Raw genomic sequence first — 12,957 nt, forward strand, 5'->3', positions numbered from 1 at the left:
GTTCAACAGAGGTTATTGCTGCACAATTGTATATCAGGTTTCAACCTAGTTTGTGATTACTCCTCAGTGAATTCAGTGGGACATACTATGAGAACGCATGCCTTACTTATAATGGAAATGTGCTTTGTTTATGGAAGTGTTTTCCTGTATTTGCATGCTAGTGGTCAGCACTGGCAATTGAAGAGGAAAACTGAATCCATATGGGGACAGTTACGTTCAGGTCAGCATCAGGAAATTAACAAATACAGAAAAGTGACTTGTTCACTTTTACCACAGTTGCAGCATCCCCGTGGTCACATGATCAAAATTGGGACGCTTGGAAACTGGCATGTACTTACGACTGTTGCAGTGTCCCGGGGTCACGTGATCGTCTTCTGCAATCTCCTGTCAAGCAAAGTCCATGGGGAAAGCCAGATTCCCTTAACCACCATGCTACTAACTTAAGAACTGCCGTGATCCACTTAACAACTGTGGCAAAGAAGGTTGTAAAATGGGGCAAAACTCACTTAGCAATAGAAATTTGGGGCCCAACTGTCGTAAGCTGAGGACTATCTGTCCCGGCTAAGTTGCACTTCAGGCTGAGTCTTCCGATGTTTTACCTGCTCGCGAGTTAGCAAGTTCTATGAGGTTTCCTTGTCACCTCCTCTCTGCATTTAATAAAAGGATTAGACTAACATCTTGCAGTAACCTGGCTTTATTAGTTTGGGCTAATGCATTATAGAAACCCAAGATTGCAGAAACTGGTTGATAGCTTAGCTAGCTACTTACACCCTGCCGATCGTGAGCTATTCAATAAATGATTCAATAAACAGTTTATTGCAAGATGCAATTCAGTCTCGTACATTTCCGGGACTAGCTGAACAGGGATAGGTTAATTGGCAATAATAAAATAGCCTAATAGCGAAGCTGAGGAGACATGTTTCCTTGCCTAAAGTAGATAATAACACAACACAACTCCACCCTTCAAAAGGTTTACATGATGTCTCATGTAAACATCACTTAGTTTCTTCCCTTCCTCCTCTTTCAAGCTCATGGAATTTACAAGAAAACAGAATAATTACAAACAAAACCAGACTTTCTTGGTTCCACATACCATCTCCCCCCCCCAAACTCTTAAAACCCTGGCTTTCAGTTTAAAAGCACCTTTCTCAACAAGAAGTTTCTAGTCCTCAGTGTCCTCAGTCCATAGTGTCTGCCATGTAATTGCAGAGGCAGGATGATTAGATCCGGTGATGAATACGGAAGAGATCAAAAGTAAAGATGAACTCAGCTTCACATTTCTGGCTCCTGAAACTGGGGGTTAAAGTTCTTTTAATAGCAACTGGGTCTTCTAACATCCTTTCATTGCATGGTTTATACTGCAAGCAAAACTAGTCCCTTTAGGCATAAACGTAAAGGTAAAGGTTCCCCCGCACATGCGTGCTAGTCGTTTCCGACTCTAGGGACCAGTGCTCATCTCCGTTTCAAAGCCGAAGAGCCAGTGCTTGTCCGAGGACGTCTCCGTGGTCATGTGGCCGGCATGACTAGCACGGAACGCTGTTACCTTCCCACCGTAGTGGTCCCTATTTTTCTACTTGCATTTTTACGTGCTTTCGAACTGCTAGGTTGGCAGAAGCTGGGACGAGTAACAGGCGCTCACTCTGCTACACGGCACTCAGGATTCGACTCGCCAAACTGCCGACCTTCTGATCGACAAGCTCAGCGTCCTAACCCACTGAGCCACCGCGTCCCTGGCCCCTTTAGGCATAGAAAATCTATTTCTTTTTTCATTTATTTATTAAATTTATGTGCCCCCCCCTGTCAAGCGACTCGCAGTTCACAGGGCACAAATTTAAAAATATATGGAATGATTCTAATATACCCAGCATTTACTGTGTTCTTTCTTATCCAATCCATGTTAATTCTTTCTTTATAGTTTTAAATAAGTGCATAACAGAGGCTTCTAACTTCCCTCTCCCTTCGGTGAAGGATGTGGACATCCTGTGAGTTGGGTGGGCTATAAAAACTTTAAGGCAGGGGTGTCCAACTTTGGCAACCTCAAGACTTGTGGACTTCAAGTTCCAGAATTCTCCAGTCAGCATGGCTGGCTGCGGAATTCTAGGAGCTGAAGTCCACAGCTCTTAAGGGAATAAAGTACTACAGTCTTAAAGGGGCAGTAACTAATTTTTCTTCTTTTCTTCCTAGCCTTTTGCCTGCAATGTAATACATGCCACGGAGAATACAATTGTGTTGGAGAGAACATGACCTGCAAAGGCTCCTCGGCCAGCTGCACAACATCAGTCCGAAAGGCACATGTCTGTAAGTGTCATTCCTCCTTAGCGTTGTCTGCAGGGTACGGTCCAAAAAATTAAGACAGTAGCCGTGATGGCACAATCGAAGCTCTGCCTGGTTTTCAAAAAAGGCAGAGCTTCGATCATACTGCTACAGCTGACTTGACCAGCAGATGCCCCTATTTGTACAGCAAATTTCAGTCAGAAGACAGTGTAAGTTTTTCTACTTAGCCTCACAATTGTCCCAGCGTTACTCGGGAATTTAAAAGAGCCAAAGAAACTCCTGAGCTGAGGTTTAAGAAAGCAAACAACTTTTATTTTGATCAAAATAGAGTTGGGTGACCCCATCTCTCTTCATGGCTGGTAAAGAGATGAAGGCAACAACCAGGAAAGATGTCTTCCACCTTTTATGCCTTTCCAGAACAAAAAAGATCAGGTGTTGGTACCAGGCATAAGATAGCACAAAAAAATAATTCCAGAATGATGACTTGTACACAGCAACCCAGGCTCCATCCGTAACTCCCTTTCCCCTTACCGTGCTCTTTACATGTAAGCAATCACCCGTACCTAAAGCGTGAAACATTTGCTTTTATATAACTAATTTCCCAATATAAACCACCTACAAAGCTGCTTGCACATAAACAAAGATTTTTTAATTCCATTTATATCCCGCCCTTCTCCGAAGACTCAGGGCGGCTTACAAGCTTAGCAGTAGCCTTCATTCTATGTATATGCCTGCTTATTAGGGCTTTCACACACACCCCAAGCGGCATTATTACAAAGTCAGCTTAATTGCCCCCAACAATCTGAGTCCTCATTTTACCTACCTCGGAAGGATGGAAGGCTGAGTCAACCTTGAGCCTGGTGGGATGCGAACCTGCACTAATTGCAGGCAGCTGGTGTTACGTAAGGAGGCATTAGCCCACTGCTCCACCAAGATACATATATAATGATAGCAAAGTATCACTACTAAGATCAATATTACTAATATCAACCTTAAGCATAATAAAACCCCTTCAACAGAACATGGATGGTTCGAATATTGAAAAACAAGGAGCAGCTGTATTGAAAAAAGTCGGCTTGGTGGGATCCATAGTTTGGAAATGCTTGCTCCAAAGCCAAACACAGGAAGAGAATTCAAAAGAGTGTCTATCTGTCAAAATAAAACAGGGAAAACCAACTAATTCCGTACACGTTGTGGGAAGGCAGAAGGAAGTATTGGAAAAACAGTGTATCTAGACAATATCTCCTCCAGTCTCCCAAGTCATATATTTCCATCTCCTCCTTTCCCCCCAGCTTTTCTTGAATTCCAGACCGTGAGGAAAGGCTGCGCTCGGCAGCTCTATCCATTGGATTCTTTTTCCCTGACTTCACATCTCGTGACTCTCTCGTACCAAGCAAACTTTTGTTCGGAGGATGGCTGTAACAACGAGACCTCTTTCGGTGAGTCCTGAAGGGGAACCCCCCCCCACTTTTAATTGGGCCAGGGAGGGGTCTCATCCCAGCAAAAGAAGGACAGGGGATGTCACACAAAACATGTCTCTTCTGAAGGGTGCGACAGTCCCAGGAAAAGGGGGATTATGCAAGCGAAGGTGACTTGAGAAATAATTCTCATTTATTCACTCATTTTAATTTGTATCCCACCTTTATTATTTTTACAAATAACTCAAGGCAGTGAATATATCTAAGACTCCTTTCTCCTCCTATTTTTCCCACAACAACAACCCTGTGAGGTGGGTTGGGCTTAGAGAGAGGGACTGGCCCAAAGTCACCCAGCCAGCTTTCATGCCTAAGGCGGGACTAGAACTCACGGTCTCCTGGTGATTGGCCCAAAGACACCCAGCCAGCTTTCATCCTAAGGCGGGACTAGAACTCACCACATCCTGGTGATTGGCCCAAAGTCACCCAGCCAGCTTTCATGCCTAAAGCGGGACTAGAACTCACAGTCTCTTGATTTCTAGCCTGATGCTTTAACCACTAAACCTCTGTACAACTTCCCAAATTTTCAGTGAGCTGGCCAGGAATACTGGGGATTGAAATTCAGAAAAAGGAACTTTAAATTGGAGAAGGCTGCACAGGGACCTGGTACAAACTCCAATGAGAATAAAATGACAACCTGGCTTGTGATGTTAGAAAACAAATCTCCAGCTTTTCCACTTGCATCTCAAGTGTGTAAGTCACATAGTCTGCAGGGTGATGTTGCAAGACACTTGTCCTCAAAAAGATGCCTATGAAAGACTAATATAGAGAATAAAAGCTTTGGTGTCTGCCTATCCATCCTTCTTTTTGTGCAGTATTTATTCTTACTGGTCCGTTGACTGTCAGTCAGATGTTTAGAATGGATTTGGCATTCTTATTATATTCAATTCCTTCCCAAGGAACTTTGATAGGCAAATGTTGATTGTTACTGTTTATTTATTATTATTTCAGTTATTATTATTACAGTTCTCCATCTCAGCAACTCTGGGCCCTGAGCTCTTCTTACCTAAAAAAAAAAAACCCTAACTCTACTCCCCCGCTGTGACTTGGGGGATAGAAAGTATAAAAACGAGACATTAATTTGAGCTGAGCTTGGCTGGCATTCCACGGAGATTCTCTGCCAGCTCAAAAGCAGCTTCAGATATTGGCGTTCCAGCTCTGTGTTCCCACAACTGAAGAGCAGAACCGATTACCGTACTTTGTGACTCGGCTGCACTTTCAAGCATTTTTGTTTTTAAGAGGCTGTGGCTCCATTTCTCCATTAGAGGGAGCTCTTCCCCTTTGTCTTTCCACACTTCCCAGCTTCAGATCTTCTATGATGACTTCATAGCTTTGCAGCTCCCCTTAGTTAAGTTTTTTTTTGGGGGGGGGGAAGCAAAACGATGAAATTGACAAGAACCAGATGTCTAGCTTTCCTTTCCTTTTCCTTTGATGTTGTTTTGTTTTGTGTTGAGTGGGGATGGAAAACAGTATGGTTGCAAGACTTGGGGCATCTGAGTTGGAAGAAGAATTTGATCTTGACTTCTGAAAGGGCTTCAGATTTTTATTTATTTATTTATTTATTTATTTATTTATTTATTTATTTATTTATTTATTTATTTATTTATTTATTAATGGGATTTGTATCCCGCCCTACCTCCCGAAGGACTCAGGGCGGCTAACAACAAAACATATAATAAGTACAGAAATTAAGATAAAAATAAAATTAAAATCATCTGTGCAATAAATTTAAAAATTAAAAATAAATTAAAAATTGTAAACATAATTAAAATGCCTGTCAGTCCAGGTCAGCCAGGTGGAAAAGGAGTGTTTTGAGGCCGCGGCGAAAGGACTGGAGATTTTGGGCCATCCGAAGCTCAGGGGGGAGCTGATTCCTCTGACCATTAAGCCACCCGGGGTTTCTCCCTCTCTTATCGGATTGTTTCCCAGGCAGCATCTCTTCCCTGTGTCCCCCAAGGTCATTCCCACATCTCACTACAGAAACTAAGCAGGGTTGGGTCTGGTATATTGGGCCCACGTGCTTCCTTTCAAATGCATGTGTCAACGCTGCTAACATCGGATGTTCTTGCTTTGACAAAAGATGAAGAAGCAGCTATTTTATATTTCTACTTGTGTATCCCTTTTAGAGTTAAAGTTAGATGAAGATAGGAGGGGGAAGGGAGAATGTGCATGGGGGATTGGTTAGACATAATAACATAGCAGCAGAGCACTTTCAAGGTTGTATGTCGTAAGAGGCGATAAGAACTGGTGGGTTGGGCTAAGGCGGGAAAACTTACCTTTCAAACTAATTGGAGAAAGTGATTTATGACAGTTAACTAAAGGAGGGAACTATGCTTTAATATTATTGTGCTCAGGGGAGAGGAATCCAGATTTCGGCTTGAACCAAGTATTGCCGATGTTATATTGCTCTAATAAAGACTTTTAAGGTAAACAACGCCTCAGAGTTCTTTGAAGAGTTCGTCCCTCGGAAGCTTGACATCATGCTAATTTCCACCCTCTTGTCTGCCTCTTCCCAGTCTCTCCTCCTGCCCCAACCAATCACATGCGCTGCCATACCTGTGCCTCCCAGGGAGCCTGGTGTCCTGAAGCTTCTCGCACTCAGATCAGCTGTGTTGGGTCTCAGGACCAATGTGTGGATCTTGACATCACTGGGAAGTTGGGTAAGTAGCGAAAGGGGGAAAAATGGGAAAGAGAAGGGGGAAAAAGGTAGATAGATTAGAGCTGGGGTGAATGACTGGATTAAGATGAGTAGAATGCACCAAGGCCTAAATTAAATAGACAGGAAGGCCATGACTTAGGACCTCCCTGATGTGAAGTACGCCTTACCCAACTGTTGTCCTCTGTTCCTGGATGAGCTGATGGCGAGGAAGGAGGGATGATACTCGGTGTCGTGGGAGTAATAGACCACTCTATTAAACCTCCTCCTTAATAGGTCCGTATTCCAATCTCAAGCTGAAAGGCTGTACCAATCTACCCTGCTGCGAGGAGACCTTGAGCTTTCACTCAGAAAGCCGGACCATCCACGCCAGCTGCTGTAATACTCCACTTTGCAACACCTTCACTCCAGGTAATCCCACCCCCACCCCTCCCTCGATTGCACCTGGCGTCTAGGACTGCATCATTTCAAAATCCAAGGCTTGCTTCAGGATGCATTGATTGGTGTACTAGAGACCTGTGACCCATTGGGTCGTTATTTCAGAGATTTTGCCCTGCTAGATTCCTCAATGCCCTGGGGATTGGCCCAAAGTCACCCAGTCTCCCTTTCATGCCCAAGGTAGGACTAGAACACACTTTGTAGCCCGGTGTCTTATTGGCCTCCTCTTCGCTTCCTCATTTCCCTTTGCAAACAACCGACTGCTTCTCAGCAAGAAGGAAATTTGCGAAGATGGGAGAGGACTCATCTCTGAACAGACCAGGTTTCAAAACGTACCGTGGGTTGCATCTAATCTGTGCATGGAAGAGAATTCTGTGCAGCTCACGTAGGTCTTCTCTTGCGGGAAGAGAGTGTCTCTGAAACCTCTTATTTGTGTGATGCTGTACCTCCTGGTTTGACTGTTTCCATGAACAGCCTGAAGTTCACGGTCCTGATGTTCATAGATGTTTCCTACTTTGCATCTCTCCCCCCCCTTCAGACTTGCACCTGGAAAGCCAGCCATCAAACGGATTGGAGTGCTACAGCTGTGTGGATGGGCAGGGCTCTGGTGCTGGATGCTCCAAGAAGACCATCTCCAAGGTGAAGTGCACAGGTGTTCGTAACATGTGCCTGGAAGGGATTGGCAACAGCCGTAAAGGTGAGGGTTTGATCTCAGAACGTTCCACTTTGGCTTATATCAGGGCTCTCCAACTTCAAGTCCGAAAATTCCCCAGCCAGCAACTTTAAGACTTGTGGACTTCAACTCCCAGAATTCCCTAGCCAGGCATGAATAGAGGATCCACGTTTAGATGGTCATAAGACGGACTACAACAGAAGTCTCCAAACTTGGCAACTTTAAGATTTGTGAACTTGGTGCTGGCTGGGGAATTCTGGACGTTGAAGTCCACAAGTCTTCAAGTTGCCAAGTTGCCACAAGTCTTTAAGACTTGTGGCAACTTGGCAACTTTATATAAAGTTATATAAAGTTGCCCAGCTTATATAATCTGCTAAAGATGGACTAATATAGCATCCTCGCTCACATAACATGTTTTGTCCAAGCCGAAACTAAGAATGCCTGATTCAACATGCCCAGAAAATGGCTGGGATTCCCCAACGCAACCACAAATTGCCCTTCTCTGCTGGAGAGTTGGTTAATGCAGTGTGGCAATCCTGCAGTTTATTTCCATTAAGTCTACAGGACTTCAGCCCCTATTGGTCTGACTCTACTTTCCAGCAGCTGAAAAGTAGACAGAGTTTACAAATTGGAAGGCATCCTTCTCGGGGATCAAAATAGCAATAGCCCTTAGACTTATATACAGCTTCACAGTGCTTTGCAGACCCTCTCTAAGTGGTTTATAGAGTCAGTATATGGGCCCCAACAATCTGGGTCCTCATTTTACCAACCTCAGAAGGATGGAAGGCTGAGTCAACCTTGAGCCAGTCAGGATCGAACTGCTGACAGTAGGCAGAAGTAGCCTGCAATGCTGCATTCTAACCACTGCATTCTAACCAGTACAGAGCTCGACTTACAGTCATTGTTTAGCAACTGTGCAAAGACACAATATCGCCGAAAAAAGTGACTTATGACCAGCTTATATACTTAACAACTGTTGTACTATCCCCATGGTCTCGTGATCAAAACTTGGGCACTGAACCACTGGCATTCTCATGGACCTCACCCCTAAGCTCTGGATGACCATCCCCAAATGTTGCATGGACAGGGGGTTGAACAGTAGTACCCTGTGTAATATCACAAATCAACGACCCAGGAGTCAGGCAGTAATAAGATAAGAAGAACAAGAAGTGCTGCAACGTGGTACCATCAAGCCTAATTCTATTCAACGAGTCCATGAGTCATAAAAGAGCCAATGTTGCCTACCCCTGATTCTAGAAGGATATAATGGTTGATGACATCCAAAATTACCTAAAGGTCCAGGAGAATGAGAAGAAACCGCACACTTTCCACCCCCACTCATTTCCCAGAAGAGGTCATCCATCAGCATGATGAAAGCAGTTTCTGTTCCATATCTTGGCCAAAAGCCCAACTGAACTGGGTCCAGCATGTTGTGCAAAAAGAGGAGTCTGAAAACCTGAAACCAATGCTACAGATCCAGTCTGGGGACTGGGCGCTCTGCTCAGCACTGGCTCCAGAAGGCAGCATGAGCTGGGAGAAATTGCCACTGCTTATATACTAGCAGTTGGTGGAACAGGACCTATTCCCTACATTCTGGTTACACTCAGACAATTTAGCGACAGAATCACTGGGGACTGAGAGGCAAGTCTAACCACAATTTTTTGTGCTTCCTCTTTGTTTAAAGAACAACAGTAGAATACAGGCTCCATGTTTAGATGGTCATAAGATGGACTAGAAAAGGGGTCTCCAGACTTGGCAACTTTAAGACTTGTGGACTTCATGCTGGCTGGGGAATTCTGGGAGTTGAAGTCTAGATGTCCACAAGTCTTAATATGGCCAAGTTGGGAGACCCTTGGACCTAGACAGTCAGTGACTGTCTCAAACTTGGCAACTTTAAGACTTGTGGACCAACCCCCCAAATTCCCCAGCCAGCCATGTTTAGATGGTCATAAGATGGACCAGAACAGGGGTCTCCAGACTTGGGAACTTTAAGACTTGTGGACTTCATGTTGGCTGTTGAGGTCCACAAGTCCTCAAGTCTTAATGCTGCCATGTTTGGAGACCTCTGGACTAGAATTTAGGCAGTTGGTGACTCCAGAATGGAGACACATCCCATCTCCTGGGGAGGTGGGGGGCTCGTTCAATCTCTTCCATGTCTCATCAACTCTTGGATTAATATTGTCTCCTTCTCTCCTTTTCTCTTCTTGCAGCTGGGGAAGAGGTGAGCTTGGTGACTTTCAAAGGCTGTGCTTCCCCTGCCATGTGCCGGAGTTCTCTCTTGGAATTGGTGCAAGAACTGGAAGATGCTGACATCATCTGTTGCCAAGGGAATCTCTGCAACAACCGCATTGTAGATGGTGTGATCACAGAACCCCAAGTCCCTGCCGACAGCCCCGAAAACATGGAGGATGTAGAATGTCCCGTGTTCAACCTCACACCAGCGGAGCTCATGCCCAAATCTGATTGCTTCTATTCAGATGAGGTGGAAGATGGTAACATGGAGGTGGTGAACTCTCCTACCAGTGAGGTCCCATCTCCCGGAAACCACACTGATAAGGAGACCGTCTACATGGCAGGTGGAAAAGCATTTGAGGAGAGCCTTTCTGGAAATTCTTCTGAAAGCAGTGAAACATCTTCCTCTGCAGGTGGTTCTTCAGGCAGTTCCTCAGCTATAACAAACCTGGAGAGACGCAATTCAACTTCTTCTAATAGTCATGGAGGTGTTGCTCTACTGATACCTTTCATTGTTCCCAACAGAGACAGGACTACCTCTCCTGCCACTTCCTCCCCCATCAAGATAAGTCCCTCCAAAGAGGTTTTGACAGCTTCTAGCGACGATAAGGACGTAGCAAGTGATAAATGTGAGACAGAAGAGGAGTGCCTCGGGGGACACTTCATAGCCACCCATGAGAAGGATCATGAAGGTTCTCCTTCCATGCAGCCTCCAAATTCTCCTCAAGGAAGCGAAAACCCATTAAGCACCTCCAGCTCTCCTGAGGAATACTCTCCTAGTGCTGGAAACGTTCTCAGAGGAGGAAGCAACCAGGCATCAGGATCCTATTCCTTCTCCGCTGAAAACGCACACAACGTCTCTGTTTTAGCCGTAGAGGAATATGGACTTCCTCATTCTCCTGCCGCTAATACCTCAGAAAGCACCTACATGGAGCCTGGCCTTGAGACAGCTGGAGGTGAAAGCTTCATTGTTGATCATAGTATTCCCGTATCAACCCCCGCCGGCAGTAATGCAACTTCAGATGGCCTGGCCAACCATGTTCTTCCCAGACTTCCGATCGCGTCTAAAGAGAACAGCTCTTTCATCGTGGAAGAGAAGACCAAAGCAAATGCTTCTGCAGCAGCAAATACCCACCTGTTTGCTAATGTTACTCATATTCAAACTTACCTCAACACCAACATGTCCAATTCTGCCACCAATCTTGGAATGGGCCTGGTTGCAGCACTTAGCACCTCCCGTCCCAAAACCAAGACTCCGTGCAAGCATCCAGAGTGTCAAAACCCACCTAAAGTGAACCTGATGACTTCATCTGGAGCAGAAGAAGAAGATACGAGGAATGCTAGCACCTCATTCCTCACTGATCCTAAAAGCCCAGTGCGCAACACACCAGGAAAAGGAAAACCCAGTAGCGGAGCTCTCAGCCTCACCTTTAATTTTGGTCTCTTCTCCCTCGTTCTTGTGTTAGCTGCCCTTACTTAGTTTGCTGAGATAGGGAAGTATGTTTGCTGAATGGTGACCCAGGTGTCTGGATTTTATCCCAACCTGCTTCCAAAAAAGAAAAAGAAAAAAATAAGAACACGGGAACTTGGTGGTTCACACATTCACTGCGTTTACAAAAGAGGAAGGGCAAAATCTGCAGTTGAGGAGCTGGATTAAAATTTGGCAAACTTAGGGTTTTGTACAAGAGAATATGTGTATGTGTGTTTATAAGTGTGCAGGAGAGAATGTACTGTAGAAAAATGTATAAAGGAATGGTGTTTTGCCCCCTTCTGTAAGAAATAGGATTGCTTTGTAAACCTCGGCTACTCTGTAGGGTTAAGCAAATATATTCAGTTAGGAGATTTGATTCAAAGGGGATAGGGAATTGGGAACTTGATATTGACTCTGTGTTAATTCAGTTTGGGATGTTGTGTGGGATCCTTGAGGCTCTCTGAGCTTGTTTGTTTTCCTGCAGATGTTTCATTACCAAACTAGGCAACATCATCAGTACAATGATCCTTCTGCATATGCAATGCATGTTTCTGCATAAGCACTGAAACAGGTTTTTTTCTTACCAAATTAACCCATTTGGATGCTTCACTTTGGATATCAAAAGGAGGGGCATTTCCCAAATCAGTTCAGTTTTCCCAAATGGATGATTCAAATCTGACGTTGCACAATTTGCACAAACCTACAGCCCTTAAGTAAAAGGGAAGCCTTCTTGTAGATCAAATGGCCCTGAGAAGATTAAATCCTCCAGATTAAATCCTGCTAATTTCTCTACTTTTACATTTCTGAACTTTGGTGTTGGAGAAGACTCTTGAGAATCCCATGGAAGAAAACCAATGTATTATAGAACAAATCAATCTAGACTTCTCACTCAAGGCACAAGTGACCAGACCCAAATAATTTGCTTTGCAAAGACTGGGCTTTCTTGAGACGTCCGTAAAGCTGGCAAAGATAGAAGGAAAGAGAAGCAGAGGATAACCAACTGCAAAGTGGATGGACTTGATTACAGCAGGGATTGGAAGATCTGAGGGATCAAGTTGAAGGAGACAGATCCTTCTGGAGATCACATCTGTAGAGTTACTAAGAATCCACCCTGATTTGATAGTACATAATCAATAGTTTTACTAAATAATCGCCTAGCAGAAGGTCTATGGGGATTCTCAATGATCCAGGTCATGCTTGTCCCAAAGATGCTTTTTAAAAAAGAAAAGTGGAACTCTGGGATTTGAAGTCTTAAAAGTTGCCAAGTTGGACACTCCAGCTCTAAACAATGAGAAGCATTACGATGTTCGCCATGCTTGGCAAGTATGGGAGTTGTAGTCCAACACATCGGAATGGAGGCAGGCTGAAAAAGTCTGCCTTGGTTCTTCCCCATGACTGAAAGAAAACCTTGTGTTTCTGACATGTCCTTATTGCACCATACTCTTTTGCTCACCCTCACTTGACCTTTGCTGGGGTTGTGTAAAAAAAGGATGCTGAGAGATCTTTGCTCATAAAAGGCCTTAACCAAATAAAGCAAAGCCAACCTAAATAAAGGTTTTAGAAAAAAAACAGAAGCCATTGGCTGTTTTGTTTGTTTTTGCTATTCCATTCCCTCAAAAGACAGGGTATTTCAAACTCTACCTATCGTCACAAAATGGTGCAATCTTGCCACATCGCAAATAATGCCCCAGTCATCTTGTTTGTCTGCTTTGTCCCCATGAAATGTCCTATGTCCAGG

The sequence above is a fragment of the Vipera ursinii genome, assembly GCF_947247035.1.
Source record: "Vipera ursinii genome assembly, chromosome: 9".
Lineage (NCBI taxonomy): Eukaryota > Metazoa > Chordata > Lepidosauria > Squamata > Viperidae > Vipera > Vipera ursinii.